This window comes from Triticum urartu, chromosome 6A (genome assembly GCF_056163025.1).
Source record: "Triticum urartu cultivar PI428250 chromosome 6A, HENAU_Tu73, whole genome shotgun sequence".
NCBI classification, from domain to species: Eukaryota; Viridiplantae; Streptophyta; class Magnoliopsida; order Poales; family Poaceae; genus Triticum; species Triticum urartu.
The window spans coordinates 573,337,948-573,355,402 of NC_141878.1; the positions used below are offsets into that span (position 1 = coordinate 573,337,948).

Sequence of the window (17,455 nt, forward strand, 5' to 3'; positions counted from 1 at the left end):
TGTTTGTTGAGATCGATGAATTGTGGGTTTATGATCAAGTCTATCTATGAATAATATTTGAATCTTCTCTGAATTCTTTTATGTATGATTGGTTATCTTTGCAAGTCTCTTCGAATTATCAGTTTGGTTTGGCCTACTATATTGGTTTTTCTTGCCATGGGAGAAGTGCTTAGCTTTGGGTTCAATCTTGCGGTGTCCTTTCCCAATGACAGAAGGGGCAGCAAGGCACGTATTGTATTGTTGCCATCAAGGATAACAAGATGGGGTTTATATCATATTGCATGAATCTATCCCTCTACATCATGTCATCTTGCTTAAGGCGTTACTCTGTTTTTAACTTAATACTCTAGATGCATGCTGGATAGCGGTCGATGAGTGGAGTAATAGTAGTAGATGCAGGCAGGAGTCGGTCTACTTGTCTCGGACGTGATGCCTATATACATGATCATACCTAGATATTCTCATAACTATGCTCAATTCTGTCAATTGCTCAATAGTAATTTTTTCACCCACCGTAGAATACTTATGCTCTTGAGAGAAGCCACTAGTGAAAACTATGGCCCCCGGGTCTATTCTCATCATATAATCTCCATCACTTTATTTTTGCTTTGCTTTTTTACTTTGCCTTTTACTTTTCACTTTGCATCTCTATATCAAAAATACCAAAAATATTATCTATCATATCTATCAGATCTCACTCTCGTAAGTGACCGTGAAGGGATTGACAACCCCTAATCGTGTTGGTTGCGTTGAGCTATTGTTTTTGTGTAGGTAGGAGGGACTTGCGTGTAGCCTCCTACTGGATTGATACCTTGGTTCTCAAAAACTGAGGGAAATACTTACGCTACTTTGCTGCATCATCCTCTCCTCTTCGGGGAAATCCAACGCAGTGCTCAAGAGGTAGCATAAGGGTCTCTACTTCAATTGTGATGAGAAGTTCGCGTGGGGCCATCGCTGCAAATGACTGTTCTATATTCAATCCGCCGACGTCGAAGAGGAGCAGTTTGAGGATTTCCAGGAAGCACAAATCTCACTCTTGGCTGTTACCGGAATTCCCACCAGCGACACAATGCAGGTCACTCTTTGCATCGGGGACCGTGACTTGGTTGCCTTGCTTGATTCAGGCAGCACTCATAACTTCATCCACGAAGAGTTGGCCACCATCGTCGGGCTGCCTTTCTCCTCCAATCGTCGTTTGGGAGTCACGGTCGCTAATGGCGATAAGGTGACTTGTCGGGGACTCCTTCAGTAGGCTGCGATCACCATTGACAAGGAGCGTTTCGTTGTTGATCTGCATGCCATTCCATTGGGCGGGTTCGATATTATCCTCGATACACGATTTCAAAACTCTTGGGCCAATTCTCTGGGATTTCACTATGCAGTGGATGTCGTTTCGGCACTTGGATCACCGTGTGGAGTGGTCGGGCCTCGGCTCCCTCGGACGTTCTGCCCACCTACACGCGTGCGAAGGCAAGGAACTTCTGGACAGCCTGCTGGCCACTTTCACCGATGTTTTCGCCGACCCACAGGGCCTGCCGCCGCAGCGCGCACATGACCATCATATTCATCTTATTCCCGGGACACCGCCGGTTGCTATCCGTCCCTACCGCTACCCAACGATTCAAAAAGATGAACTAGAGCGCCAATGTTTAGACATGCTGGCTCGCGGTTTGATCCGTCCTAGTTCTTCTGCATTTTCATCCCCCGTTCTACTTGTCAGAAAGGTCGACGGGACTTGGCGTTTCTGTATCGACTACCGTGGTCTCAACCTTGTCACCATCAAGGACAAGTTTCCAATTCCTGTTGTCGATGAACTTCTGGATGAACTCAAGGGCACCCGCGTTTTCACCAAACTGGATCTCCGGTCGGGTTACCACCAGGTTCGGATGGCCCCTGAGGATATCCACAAGACGGCCTTCCACACACATGAGGGCCTCTTTGAGTTTGTAGTGATGGCCTTTGGTTTGACAAATGCCCCAGCGATGTTCCAAGCACTCATGAACGACGTCCTCCGTCCCTACCTTCGTCGGTTTGTGCTTGTGTTCTTCAATGTTATCTTGATCTATAGCTTGTCCTGGTCGGATCGCCTACATCATGTCAAGCTCGTTTCGGAGGCTATGCGCACACATCAACTGTTTCTCAAGTGCTCCAAGTGTTCCTTTGGGGAGGAAACCATGGCTTATCTGGGACACGTCATCTCCGCTGCAGGAGTTGCCATGGACAGCGACAAGGTTCTTGCCGTGGTAGACTGGCCGGTTCCGTGCACCGTCCGCGCTGTGCGTGGTTTCTTAGGACTGGCAGGATACTACCGCAAGTTCATCCGGGATTTTGGCACCATTGCAGCTCCCCTCACGACACTCCTCAAGAAAGATGGATTTCTTTGGATGCCTACAGCGACTATTGCCTTTGAAGCCCTCAAGAAAGCTCTTACCACAGCCCCCGTGCTTCAGCTACCGGATTTTGCTGTTTCATTCATTGTGGAGTGTGATGCATCTGGATCTGGTTTTGGGGCAGTTCTGCATCAAGGTGGCGGCCCCATTGCCTATTTCCGCAAAACCATCGCTCTGCATCATGCTTCTCTTGCCGCTTATGAGCGGGAGCTCATTGGTCTAGTGCACGCCATGCGCCACTGGCGGCCCTATCTTTGGGGACGTGCGTTCGTCATCAAAACTGACCACTACAGCCTAAAGTTTTTGCTGGACCAACGACTCGCTAGCATTCCACAACATCATTGGGTGGGCAAACTGTTGGGGTTCAACTTCACGGTGGAATATAAACCGGGTCGCCAAAACATCTTCGCCGATGCTCTTTCTCTTCGTGATGCTCCTGCCGGCCAGGCACTCGCCATATCCGGTCCTTCTTTTGATCTGTTTGAATCTCTCTGTCAGGCTGCACACACGGACCCGGCGCTTGTCACTTTCCGGGAACAACTAGAATCTGGTGAGTTAGGACAGCCTTGGGCTCTCGTTGATGGTGTTGTTACCTTCCAACAGCGGGCTTATGTGCCACCCGCGTTGCCGCTGCTCGGGGAGGTCCTGGCTGCAGCCCATGATGCGGGCCATGAAGGTATATCCAGAAGTCACTTCATCGTCTTCGTCGGGATTTCCATCTGCCACAAGCAAGGGCAGCACTTCAGCAGTATATTCGTGCTTGTCAGGTTTGTCAACGCAACAAGACAGAGCAGCTTCATCCAGCCAGCTTATTGCAGCCCTTGACAGTGCCCTCTCGTGTCTGGGAAGACATCTCCATGGATTTCATTGAGGCACTTCCGAAGGTGGGCGGCAAAAGTGTGATGCTGACCGTTGTGGACCGTTTCTCCAAGTATGCGCATTTCATCCCCTTGGCGCATCTGTACACCACGGAGTCTGTTGCTAAAGCCTTGTTCTCCAACATTGTCCGACTTCATGGGTTTCCCACATCCATCGTTTCGGACAGGGATGTGGTTTTCACTTCGGGCTTTTGGAAGGCTCTGTTTGCCGCAGCGGGGACACGCTTGCACATGAGTTCGGCCTTCCATCCGCAGTCTGATGGGCAATCTGAGGCCGTCAATCGCGTCATCACCATGTACCTCCGTTGCATCACTGGGGATCGCCCATGTCAGTGGCTCCAATGGTTGCCTTGGGCGGAGTACTGCTACAACACTTCGTACCACTCAGCGTTGAAGGGCACGCCTTTCAGGGTGGTTTATGGACGGGATCCCCCCTCATTCCGGGACTATACGCCGGGCGAGATTCGCAATCAGGCCGTGGAACGGCAGATCATCGACCGCAATCAGTTCTTCACGACATCCGTGAATGTCTCCTTCAGGCAACACAACAGTACAAGCATTACTATGATGATAAGCATCGGGCCCTTTCTTTTGATGTTGGAGAGTGGGTTTGGCTCCGTCTTCAGCACCGGCCGGCGGCATTCCTTGTAGTAGGCGCCAAAAGGAAATTGGCTCCCAAATATTATGGGCCTTTCAAAGTCCTCGCTAAAATCGATACGGTTGCTTACCGTTTGGAGCTGCCCCCACGCGCCCGCATTCACAATGTTTTCCATGTCGGGGTCCTGAAGAAGTACCATGGCCCACCGCCGGAAGTTCCGCCGATGCTTCCACCTCTGTTTCAGGGTCGAGTACATCCAACCCCTGTCCAAGCATTGCGTGCTCGTATTGCCCGCGGTATCCAACAGGTGCTCATTCACTGGGAGGGCCAGCCGGCGTCTGCTGCTTCATGGGAGGATGTTACAACCTTCCACGAACGTTATCCAAGCTTCCAGCTTGAGGACGAGTTGTTTCAGAATGGAGGGGGAGATGTCATGTGGGGCCAGCCCTATAGGCGTAAGGGACCTGCACGGGCCGGCCCTGCACCTGCCTAAAGATATGTCCTAGTTTAATTACAGTCTTTTTAGATTAGGAGTCTGGGTATTAGTTGGAAAGGTTTAGTCCTGAAGAAGGTTACCCTGCCAACACCCAATTGTAATAGGAGTCTTAGTCTGGTCTTGTAATTAGGCTATATATAGCCAGCCCTTGGATCAATAAATGCAAGCAGAATATCCTACAACCTCTCCTCCCTTGCTCCTGCACCACGGTGCCCCTCCTCACCCCCTTCTCCAACCATAGGCAAGCGAGGGCCTCGCCCTCGTCCTCCTACCAACCACGACTACAACCTGCGCGGCAATCAGCCGGGCCGTGACAATTGCTATTGTTGTTGTTGGTGGTGGTGGTGCTGCTACTGTTGTTATTGTTTTAATAATCGTAATCATAGGTGAAGGTAATATGCAATGAAATAAAGGTTTGTAAGAATGAGAACCTCCCTTTGTTGCTCTAACATGGGTGACCTGTTTGGCGAAGCCACACTTAAGTTGGGTAGTCAATTGACTACACAACTTTTGGCAAAAACTACATACATCAAGTAGAAATTATGCCGAAAAACATTACAAATGCATACATCTGACTACACAACATTCAATTGACCACACAATGATTGGATCCCTGGCACCGTTGTTAGGTCCCGTAAAACCTCTACCAGGTCCTTGAAGGTTACTCTCACCTTGCCATCGATATCATGCACCTTAAATATCATTGTTCCATGAAGCATCAAACCAAATCGATACCAGCAAATGAGTTATAATGATAACCAATGATTCGATAATCAACATATACTCGTTTTGAAAATAAGAAGGAAATAAATACAAACATGGTTAAGCATTGCACTCAACCTTTTGCTGAAGGTAGAGTGGAAGGAAACACCATCCTTAAAGTTCAATCCATCAACATCTGCATGAAACAGCAGAAATGGAAGCTCAAAGGTAGACCCATATCGCTTGACACTTGCTGAATCTCCAAAGAGTCAAACATAGAACAAGGAGAAGAAAACCAACATAGCCAGTTTTTTTTTGTGTGCAACTGCATGAGATATGGCATATGATGATATGAGACACTAAGTTTTACAGAAGAAGAAAACGAGCTGCCAATCATCTATGATATATATATATTTTTGGCAAAATAATTATATAAGTCACTGAACTTTGATGGTCTACTTTTTTTTGCGAATACGCAAAAGTGCGTATCATTTCATTGATAGGAAGGAGAGTACAGGGGGGGATTACAGCTCGAGCCTTGTATGCTAGAGGCAAGGCATGGAGCCGCAGAGCATTGGTGATGGGGTGCTCGGCCCATTACACGAGAGGTCCTATGCTATCAAAGCGCCAAGACCACGCGCACCTGCCCGAGCCCAGGCGCGGGCTTCTTCCTGGATCGATGAGAAGAGTCGCGAGGGGGAGTGGTTCTCACCGTCGAAGACGCAGCTGTTGCGGTAGCGCCAAATTGACCATGCCGTGAGCACCGCCAGCGTGGCTAGGCCCTTGTGGTGGCCGGTAGGGGATCTCCTAATTGTGGCCGAGCACCATGGAAGAAAGGCTTCATTGCCAGAAGGGGGGAGAAGTAGCACGGGCCCAAGCAAGAACGTCGTGCCAAATTTGTCGGGAGAAGGGGCAGCCAATGATGATGTGCTGCATGGTCTCCTTGGCCTGGTCACACAGGGCACAACGATCATTGTGCGGCAGGCCATGTCAAGCAAGTCTAGCAGACGTCCAGCACCGGTCAAGGTCCACGAGCCAAGTGAACATCTTGACGCGAAGGGGAGCCCAACATCTCCAGGTGAGGCGCCAGAATGGTGCAGAAGTGGATCCGGAGTAGAGTGCTCGATAGCAGGATTTGGACGAGTACTTGGCGTTGGCAGTCCATCGCCAGAGGAGGCGGTCCGGGCGGGTGGAGAGGGTGGTGTACTGGAGCAATCTCCAGAAGCGGACGTAATCGGTCAGGGCGGTGGGGTTGAGTGCGCCGCGTAGATCAGCGATCCAGCGACGGTCCTGGAGGGCGTCGGCAACAGTGCGCTTCCGCAGGCGCCGTGGAACCAGGGGGAGCAGAGACGGAGCTAGATCCGAGATGGTGTGACCGTTGAGCCAGTGGTCAGTCCAAAAAAGGCATGTTCGGCCGTCACCTACGACCCAGGATGTGGAGGCCCTGAACATGGCAGAGACATCGTGGTCGCTCGGGAGGTGGAGATGCGCCCAAGGCTTGGAGGGATCCGTGCGCTGTAACCAAAGCCACCGGACTCGAGGGCGATGCCCTGGCGGTGGAGGTCCTGAATGCCAAGTCCGCCGAGTTCGAGAGGGCGGCAAACACGTTGCCAGTTGACGGGACCATGGCCGTTGCGGGTTTCCTTTCTGCCGTACCACAGGAACTCGCGGATGGTGCGGTTGATCTGCTTGAGAATCGGCAGGAAGATGGCGATGGCCACCATAATGTGTGAAGAGATCGCGCAAAGGAGATGACGAACCAAAGTGAGGCATTCGCCGCGGGGGAGAAGGGCAGCACACCAGGTGGACAACTTCCTCGCGAGCCTCTCAACGATAGGTTGTAGAGAGCATGCCGAGGGTTTCTGAACCGACAATGGGATGCCCAAGTAGGTGATAGGAAAGTCGAGGACAACACAGGCGAGTTCGGTGTTGATGCACGCGAGCTCCGATTCACCGCAGCGGATGGGCGTAGCCGAGCATTTAGCGAAGTTGGTGTGGAGCCCGGAAGCCACACCAAAGACGCGCAGCAGCTCACGGATGACTCGCAAGTCGTGGCTGGAAGCTTCAATTTAACAACGTCATTATCGACGTCTTTCTTCTTTTGCATATCACATAAATCAACGAAGCTATTTAGATGAGTAGCGGCATCTTCACTAGGAAGGCCGGCGAATTGATCTTTCATAACAAGATTCAACAAAGCAGTATTGATTTCACAAGATTCAGTATTGGCAAGTGGAGCAATCAGAGTGCTAAGGAAATCATTATTATTGGTATTGGTGAAGTCTCACAATTTGGTAGTATCTTGAGCCATCGCAACAAACAAGCAATCCAACACACGAGCAAACAAAAGGCAAGCGAGGAAAAGGCAAACGGAAAAGGAGAAGGAGAAGGAGAAGGATAAGGGGATTGGGAAAGAGAGGGCGAATAAAACGGCAAGGGTGAAATGGGGGAGAGGAAAACGAGAGGCAAATGGCAACTAATGTAATGCGAGAGATAGGGATTGTGATGGGTACTTGGTATGTTGACTTTTGTGCAGACTCCCCGGCAACGGCGCCAGAAATTCTTCTTTCTACCTCTTGAGCACTGCATTGGATTTCCTCGAAGAGGAGAGGATGATGCATTAAAGTAGTGTAAGTATTTCCCTCAGTTTTTGAGAACCAAGGTATCAATCCAGTAGGAGGCTACACGCAAGTCCCTCGTACCTACACAAAAACAATAGCTCAACGCAACCAACGTGATTAGGGGTTGTCAATCCCTTCACGGTCACTTACGAGAGTGAGATCTGATAGAGATGATAGATAATATTTTTGGTATTTTTGATATAGAGATGCAAAGTGAAAAGTAAAAGGCAAAGTAAAAAAGCAAAGCAAAAATAAAGTGATGGAGATTGATATGATGAGAATAGACCCGGGGGCCATAGGCTTCACTAGTGGCTTCTCTCAAGAGCATAAGTATTCTACGGTGGGTGAAAAAATTACTGTTGAGCAATTGACAGAATTGAGCATAGTTATGAGAATATCTAGGTATGATCATGTATATAGGCATCATGTCCGAGACAAGTAGACCGACTCCTGCCTGCATCTACTACTATTACTCCAATCATCGACCGCTATCCAGCATGCATCTAGAGTATTAAGTTAAAAACAGAGTAACGCCTTAAGCAAGATGACATGATGTAGAGGGATAGATTCATGCAATATGATATAAACCCCATCTTGTTATCGTCGATGGCAACAGTACAATACGTGTCTTGCTGCCCCTTCTGTCACAGGGAAAGGACACCGCAAGATTGAACCCAAAGCTAAGCCCTCTCCCCCTTGCTTCCGGTGGCGCCAGAGCGCTGCCGGGGCCATCATCATCACCGCCATCTTCACCAACAACTTCACCGCCATCATCACCAACTCTTCCCCCCTCTATGCAGTGGTGTAACCTCTCTCTTACCCGTTGTAATCTCTACTTAAACATGGTGCTCAACGTTATATATTATTTCCCAATGATGTATGGCTATCCTATGATGTTTGAGTAGATCTGTTTTGTCCTAATGGCTATTTGATGATCGTGATTGGTTTGAGTTGTATTGAGAAAAGAAGATTACATCGAATAGATCTCCACAAGAGAGGGGGAGAACATTGTATTGAGATCCAAAAATAGAGAAGAAGCCATCTAGCTAATAACTATGGACCCGAAGGTCTGAGGTAAACTACTCACACTTCATCGGAGAGGCTATGATGATGTAGAAGCCCTCCGTGATGACGGCCCTCTCCGGCGGAGCTCCGGAACATGCCCCAAGATGGGATCTCGTGGATACAGAAAGTTGCGGCGGTGGAATTAGGTTTTTGGCTCCTGTTCTGATCGTTTGGGGGTACATAGGTATTTATAGGAGGAAGGAGTACGTCGGTGGAGCTCCGAGGGGCCCACGAGGCAGGGGGTGCGCCCTAGGGGGGGGGGGGCGTCCCCCACCCTCTTGACCGCCTCTTGGACTCCTTGGAGTAGGGTCCAAGTCTCCTGGATCACGTTCGGCGAGAAAATCACATCCCCAAATGTTTCATTCCGTTTGGACTCCGTTTGATATTCTGTTTCTCCGAAATACTGAAATAGGCAAAAAACAGCAATTCTAGGCTGGGCCTTCGGTTAATAGGTTAGTCCCAAAAATAATATAAAAGTGGAAAATAAAGCCAAATATAGTCCAAAACAGTAGATAATATAGCATGGAGCATTCAAAAATTATAGATACGTTGGAGACATATCAGACATCCCCAAGCTTAATTCCTACTCGTCCTCGAGTAGGTAAATGATAAAAAGAGAATTTTTTATGCGGAGTTCTACTTGGCATAATTTCAATGTAAATCTTCTTAATTGTGGTATGAATATTCAGATTCGAAAGATTCAAGACAAAAGTTTATATTGACATAAAAATAATAACACTTCAAGCATACTAACAAAGCAATTATGTCTTCTCAAAATAACATGGCCAAAGAAAGTTATCCCTACAAAATCATATAGTCTGGCTATGCTCTATCTTCACCACATAAAGTATTTAAATCATGCACAACCCCGATGACAAGCCAAGCAATTGTTTCATACTTTTGACATTTTCAAACTTTTTCAATCTTCACGCAATACATGAGCGTGAGCCATGGACATAGCACTGTATGTGGAATAGAATGGTGGTTGTGGAGAAGACAAAAAGAGGGGAAGATAGTCTCACATCAACTAGGCGTATCAACGGGCCATGGAGATGCCCATCAATAGATATCAATGTGAGTGAGTAGGGATTTCCATGCAACGGATGCACTAGAGCTATAAGTATATGAAAGCTCAACAAAAGAAACTAAGTGGGGGTGCATCCAACTCGCTTGCTCACGAAGACCAAGGGCAATTTGAGGAAGCCCATCATTGGAATATACCAGCCAAGTTCTATAATGAAAAATTCCCACTAGTATATGAAAGTGACAAAATGAGAGACTCTCTGTCATGAAGATCATGGTGCTACTTTGAAGCACAGGTGTGGTAAAAGGATAGTAACATTGTCCCTTCTCTCTTTTTCTCTCATTTTTTTATTTGGGCCTTTTCTCTTTTTTATGGCCTCTTTTTTTCTCTTTTTTTTTATTTTTCGTCCGGAGTCTCATCCCGACTTGTGGGGGAATCATAGTCTCCATCATCCTTTCCTCACTTGGGACAATGCTCTAAAAATGATGATCTTCACACTTTTATTTTTCTTACAACTCAATACTTAGAACAAAATATGACTCTATATGAATGCCTCCGGCGGTGTACCGGGATATGCTATGAATCAAGAGTGACATGTATGAAAGAATTATGAATGGTGGCTTTGCCACAAATACGATGTCAACTACATGATCATGCTAGCAATATGACAATGATGGAGTGTGTCATAATAGATGGAACGGTGGAAAGTTGCATGGAAATATATCTCGGAATGGCTATGGAAATGCCATGATAGGTAGGTATGGTGGCTGTTTTGAGGAAAGTATATGGTGGGTGAATGATACTGGCGAAAAGTGCACGGTATTTAGAGAGGCTAGCAATGGTGGAAGGATGGGAAAAGTGCGTATAATCCATGGACTCAACATTAGTCATAAAGAACTCATATACTTATTGCAAAAATCTAGAAGTTATCAAAGCAAAGTATTACGTGCATGCTCCTAGGGGGATAGATTGGTAGGAAAAGACCATCGCTCATCCCCGACCGCCACTCATAAGGAAGACAATCAATAAATAAATCATGCTCCGACTTCATCACATCACGGTTCACCATACGTACATGCTACGGGAATCACAAACTCTAACACAAGTATTTCTCAAATTCACAACTACTCAACTAGCATGACTCTAATATCACCATCTTCATATCTCAAAACAATTATCAAGCACCAATCTTTTCTTAGTATTCAACGCACTCAAAAGAAAGTTTCACAAATCTTGAATACCAAGCATATTATTATTAAGCAAATTACCATGCTATTAAAGACTCTCAAAATAATCTAAGTGAAGCATGAGAGATCAATAGTTTCTTTAAAACAAGTCCAGCACCGTGCTCTAAAAGATCTAAGTGAAGCACATAGAGCAAAATTATAACGCTCAAAAGATATAAGTGAAGCACATAGAGCAAAACTACATAGCTCAAAAGATATAAGTGAAGCACATAGAGTATTCTATCAAATTCCAATTCATGTATGGCTCTCTCAAAAGGTGTTTACAGCAAGGATTATTGTGGCACACTAACAAACAAAGACACAAATAATACAAGACGCTCCAAGCAAAACACATATCATGTGGTGAATAAAAATATAGCTCCAAGTAAAATTACCGATGGAAGTAGACGAAAGAGGGGATGCCTTCCGGGGCATCCCCAAGCTTTGACTTTTTGGTGTCCTTGGATTATCTTGGGGGTGGCATGGGCATCCTCAAGCTTAGGCTCTTGCCACTCCCTGTTCCATAATCCATCAAAAGAATTTACCCAAAACTTGAAAACTTCACAACACAAAACTCAACAGAAATCTCGTGAGCTCCGTTAGGGAAAGAAAACAAAAGACCGCTTTAAGGTACTGTAATGAACTCATTATTTATTTATATTGGTGTTAAACCTAATGTATTCCAACTTCTCTATGGATTATAAACTATTTTACTAGCCATAGATTCATCAAAATAAGCAAACAACACACGAAAAACAGAATCTGTCAAAAACAGAACAGTCTGTAGTAATCTGTAACTAACGCAAACTTCTAGAACTCCAAAAATTCAGGAAAAATAGGAATACCTAGGAAATTTCTTTATTGATCATCAGCAATTGGAATCAGTATTTTATCACGTTCTGGTGAATTTTAATAATTCGGGAACTGAACGCAAAGTTTCTGGAAATTACAGCAAGATCAAATAACTATCATCCAAGAAGTTTCTATAGGTTTAACTTGGCACAAACACTAATTAAAACACAAAACCACATCCAAACAGAAGGTAGATGGATTATTTATTCCTAAACAGAAACAAAAACAGAAACAAAACTAAAAATAAAATTGGGTTGCCTCCCAACAAGCGCTATCGTTTAACGCCCCTAGCTAGGCATAAAAGCGAGGATAGATCTAGGTATTGCCATCTTTGGTAGGCAATCCATAAGTGGCTCTCATGATAGTTTCATATGGCAATTTTATTTTCTTTCTAGGGAAGTGTTCCATGCCCTTTTTTAATGGAAATTTAAATCTAATATTCCCTTCCTTCATATCAATAAGCGCACCAATCGTTGTAAGGAAAGGTGTACCAAGAATAATAGGGCAAGAAGGATTGCAATCTATATCAAGAATGATAAAATCTACGGGCAAATTATTCCTATTTGCAACAATAAGAACATCATTAATTCTTCCCATAGGTTTCTTAATAGTGTAATCCGTAATAGAGCAATCATCAAAATCACGGAAATCTAGCAAATCACACAAAGTTTTGGGGATAGTGGAGACACTAGCACCCAAATCACACAAAGCATAAAGCTCATGATCTTTAATTTTAATTTTAATAGTTGGTTCCCACTCATCATAGAGTTTTCTAGGGATAGAAACTTTCAACTCAAGTTTTTCTTCATAAGATTGCATCGAAGCATCAACAATATGTTCGGTAAAGGCTTTATTTTGACTATAAGCATGAGGAGAATTTAGCACGGATTGTAACAAGGAAATACAATCAATTAAAGAGCAACTTTCATTATTGAATTCCTTGAAATCCAATATAGTGGGTTTAGCAACATCTAGGGTTTTATTTCTTTCAATCCCACTTTTATCAATTTCATCATCAAGATCTAAATACTCCGAATTTTTGGAACGCCTTCTAGGTAAAGGAAGATCATATTCAGTTTCATCAAGATTCATATTCTAAAACAAAGATTTAATGGGAGACACATCAATAACTTTTAGATCTTCATCTTGATTTTCATAGGAATTGGAAGAACACGCTTTAATAAAAGCATCTTTCGTAGGACGCATCCTAGCGGTTCTTTCCTTGCACTCATCAATGGAAATTATCATGGCTTTGAGAGACTCATTGATATCATGCTTAGGAGGAATAGATCTAATATTTAAAGAATCAACCTCAAGAGAAATTCTATCAACGTTCCTAGCCAAATCATCAACTTTAAGCAATTTCTCTTCAAGCAATTTCTCTTCAAGCAAAGCATTAAAATTCTTTTGTGAATTCATAAACTCTTTAAATCTACTCTCAAATTCAGAGGGCATCTTATTAAAATTTCCATCAGAGTTGTTGTAGGAATTTCCATAATTATTAGAAGGATTACTAGGATAAGGCCTAGGATTAAAATTCCCTCTATACGCGTTGTTACCAAAATTATTCCTACCAACAAATTCACATCCATAGATTCATTATTATTCTCAATCAAAGTAGACAAAGGCATATCATTAGGATCAGAAGAAACACTCTTAGTAGAAAATAATTTCATAAGTTCATCCATATTTCCACTCAAAACATTGATTTCTTCTATCACATGCACTTTTTTATTAGTAGATCTTTCAGTATGCCATTGAGAATAATTAACCATAATATTATCTAGGAGTTTAGTAGCATATCCTAAAGTAATTTCCATAAAAGTGCCTCTCTTGGCCGAATCTAAAAGATTTCTAGAAGCAAAATTCAATCCGGCATAAACTTTTTGTATAATCATCCACAAGTTCAAACCATGAGTAGGGCAATTACGTATCATTAATTTCATTCTCTCCCAAGCTTGTGCAACATGTTCATGATCAAGTTGCTTAAAATTCATAATGTCGTTTCTAAGAGAGATGATCTTAGCGGGAGGAAAATACTTAGAGATAAAAGCATCTTTGCACTTGTTCCAAGAATCAATACTATTTTTAGGCAAAGACGAAAACCAAGCTTTAGGACGATCTCTAAGCGAAAAAGGAAATAGCTTCAATTTAACAACGTCATTATCGACGTCTTTCTTCTTTTTCATATCACATAAATCAACGAAGCTATTTAGATGAGTAGCGGCATCTTCACTAGGAAGGCCGGCGAATTGATCTTTCATAACAAGATTCAACAAAGCAGTATTGATTTCACAAGATTCAGTATTGGCAAGAGGAGCAATCAGAGTGCTAAGGAAATCATTATTATTGGTATTGGTGAAGTCACACAATTTGGTAGTATCTTGAGCCATCGCAACAAACAAGCAATCCAACACACGAGCAAACAAAAGGCAAGCGAGGAAAAGGCAAACGGAAAAGGAGAAGGAGAAGGAGAAGGAGAAGGAGATTGGGAAAGAGAGGGCGAATAAAATGGCAAGGGTGAAGTGGGGGAGAGGAAAATGAGAGGCAAATGGCAACTAATGTAATGTGAGAGATAGGGATTGTGATGGGTACTTGGTATATATGTTGACTTTTGTGCAGACTCCCCGGCAACGGCGCCAGAAATTCTTCTTGCTACCTCTTGAGCACTGCGTTGGATTTCCCCGAAGAGGAGAGGATGATGCAGCAAAGTAGCGTAAGTATTTCCCTCAGTTTTTGAGAACCAAGGTATCAATCCAGTAGGAGGCCACACGCAAGTCCCTCGTACCTACACAAAAACAATAGCTCAACGCAACCAACGCGATTAGGGGTTGTCAATCCCTTCACGGTCACTTACGAGAGTGAGATCTGATAGAGATGATAGATAATATTTTTGGTATTTTTGATATAGAGATGCAAAGTGAAAAGTAAAAGGCAAAGTAGAAAAGCAAAGCAAAAATAACGTGATGGAGATTGATATGAGAGAATAGACCCGGGGGCCATAGGTTTCACTAGTGGCTTCTCTCAAGAGCATAAGTATTCTAAGGTGGGTGAACAAATTACTGTTGAGCAATTGACAGAATTGAACATAGTTATGAGAATATCTAGGTGATCATGTATATAGGCATCACGTCCGAGACAAGTAGACCGACTCCTGCCTGCATCTACTACTATTACTCCACTCATCGACCGCTATCCAGCATGCATCTAGAGTATTAAGTTAAAAACAGAGTAACGCCTTAAGCAAGATGACATGATGCAGAGGGATAGATTCATGCAATATGATATAAACCCCATCTTGTTATCCTCGATGGCAATAATACAATACATGCCTTGCTGCCCCTTCTGTCACTGGGAAAGGACACCGCAAGATTGAACCCAAAGCTAAGCACTTCTCCCATGGCAAGAAAAACCAATCTAGTAGGCCAAACCAAACTGATAATTTGAAGAGACTTGCAAAGATAACCAATCATGCATAAAAGAATTCAGAGAAGATTTAAATATTATTCATAGATAGACTTGATCATAAGCCCACAATTCATCGATCTCAACAAGCACACCGCAAAAAGAAGATTACATCGAATAGATCTCCACAAGAGAGGGGGAGAACATTGTATTGAGATCCAATAAGAGAGAAGAAGCCATCTAGCTAATAACTATGGACCCGAAGGTCTGAGGTAAACTACTCACACTTCATCGGAGAGGCTATGATGATGTAGAAGCTCTCCGTGATGACGGCCCTCTCCGGCGGAGCTCCGGAACAGGCCCCAAGATGGGATCTCGTGGATATAGAAAGTTGCGGCGGTGGAATTAGGTTTTTGGCTCCTGTTCTGATCGTTTCGGGGTACGTAGGTATATATAGGAGGAAGGAGTGCGTCGGTGGAGCTCCTAGGGGCCCACAAGGCAGGGTGCGCGCCCTAGGGGGGGGGCGCCCCCACCCTCATGACCGCCCCTTGGACTCCTTGGAGTAGGGTCCAAGTCTCCTGGATCACGTTCGGCGAGAAAATCACGTTCCCGAAGGTTTCATTCCGTTTGGACTCCGTTTGATATTCTATTTCTCCGAAATACTGAAATAGGCAAAAAACAGCAATTCTGGGTTGGGCCTCCGGTTAATAGATTAGTCCCAAAAATAATATAAAAGTGGAAAATAAGGCCCATTATAGTCCAAAACAGTAGATAATATAGCATGGAGCAATCAAAAATTATAGATACTTTGGAGACATATCACCCGTTCATGGAGTAAAACTTGTCAAAAACTGCGCAAATGTCGGCCTTGACGATGTCCGAGCATGCCACAAGAAATTCAGAAGTGAAGCCGTCAGGACGCGAAGCCTTGCCGCAGGGAAGCGCGCGAGCAGCTCGTAGGATCTCCTCCTCGGAGAAAGGAAGCTCGAGGTCAGTGAGGTCGAATGATCTGTCGTCGAACTGATCAAGATCAAGGGCGAAATCGCGTGACGAGGAGGAACCGAAGAGCGAGGAGAAATAATCGAAGGCGGCCTCGGCCATGCCCTGCTCATCATGAACTGTTGTGTCGTTGACCCGAAGGGAGTGGATGACGTTCTTTTGGCGCCGGTGAGCAGCATGGATTTTGAAGAATGCTGTGTTCGTCTCGCCCTCCTTGAGCCAGGAGAAGCGCACGCGCTCGCGAGCAATGGATCTCTCGAGCGAAGCAAGCCCGAGGTAGGTGCGCTTGAGGTTGCTACGGAGCCAGGTTTCGGACTGGGATAGAGGGCCGTAGTCCTGCGCCGCATCGAGCCGGGCCGTGAGTTCTCTGGCTATCATGAGCTGCAGAGCGACGTGGCCGGTAGTGCGCGCGCCCCAACTCTGGAGGTGGCGCACGGTTAGCTTCAGGCAGAGGTAGACGCGCCGGAAGGGGTCAGGGTCGTCGACGCCGGCCCATGCATCCGCCACAGCGGCGTGAAAGCCGTCAAGCTTGATCCAAAAACGTTCGAAGTGGAACCGTTTTGGGCCAGCGTGTTGCGGCGAGCAGTCCAAGAAGAGGGGGCTGTGTTCGGAGACGGTAGTGGCACGGCACCGGAGAAGGCAGTGCGGCTGTGAAGTATCCCAGTCTAAGGTGCAGAGAAACTGATCATTACGCACGAGGGTGGGGGAGTCGCGCTCGTTCGACCAAGTGTAGCGACGGCCATGCATGTACATGTCACGAAGCTCCATGTCGGTGATGAAGCATCGGAAGCGGCTCGAGGTGCGCCTATTGATGCGCCCGTTGCTCTTGTCCTTAGAGGAGGAGACAAGGTTGGAATCGCCCCCTAGGAGCCAGGGGCTAGCACAAGTGTCGCGAGTTTCCTGGAGGTCTTGCAGGAAAAGGATCTTCTCATCATCCTCCTGTGGCCCGTAGACGACGGAGATCCACCAAGGATGCGCACCGGATGTGGTCGAAACGAGGACAGTGATGTGGTGTTGACCGATGTAGGGGCTAGAGATGGAGACTTCACTGCGATTCCACGCTAGGAGAATGCCACCGCGCGTGCCAATCGCAGGGAGGACGAAGAAGTCCTCAAAGCAGGGACCAAGGGTCTCGATGACAATCGGCAACGAGAAAGAATCCAACTTGGTTTCTTGGAGGCACACAATGTTGGGAGAGA

General features: G+C 45.6%; 1 pseudogene; it reads right to left on the reverse strand.

The window, feature by feature from the left end:
- Window positions 1-6,054: 6,054 nt before the first annotated feature.
- Window positions 6,055-17,024, reverse strand: LOC147966487 (uncharacterized; annotated as a pseudogene).
- Window positions 17,025-17,455: the final 431 nt, after the last annotated feature.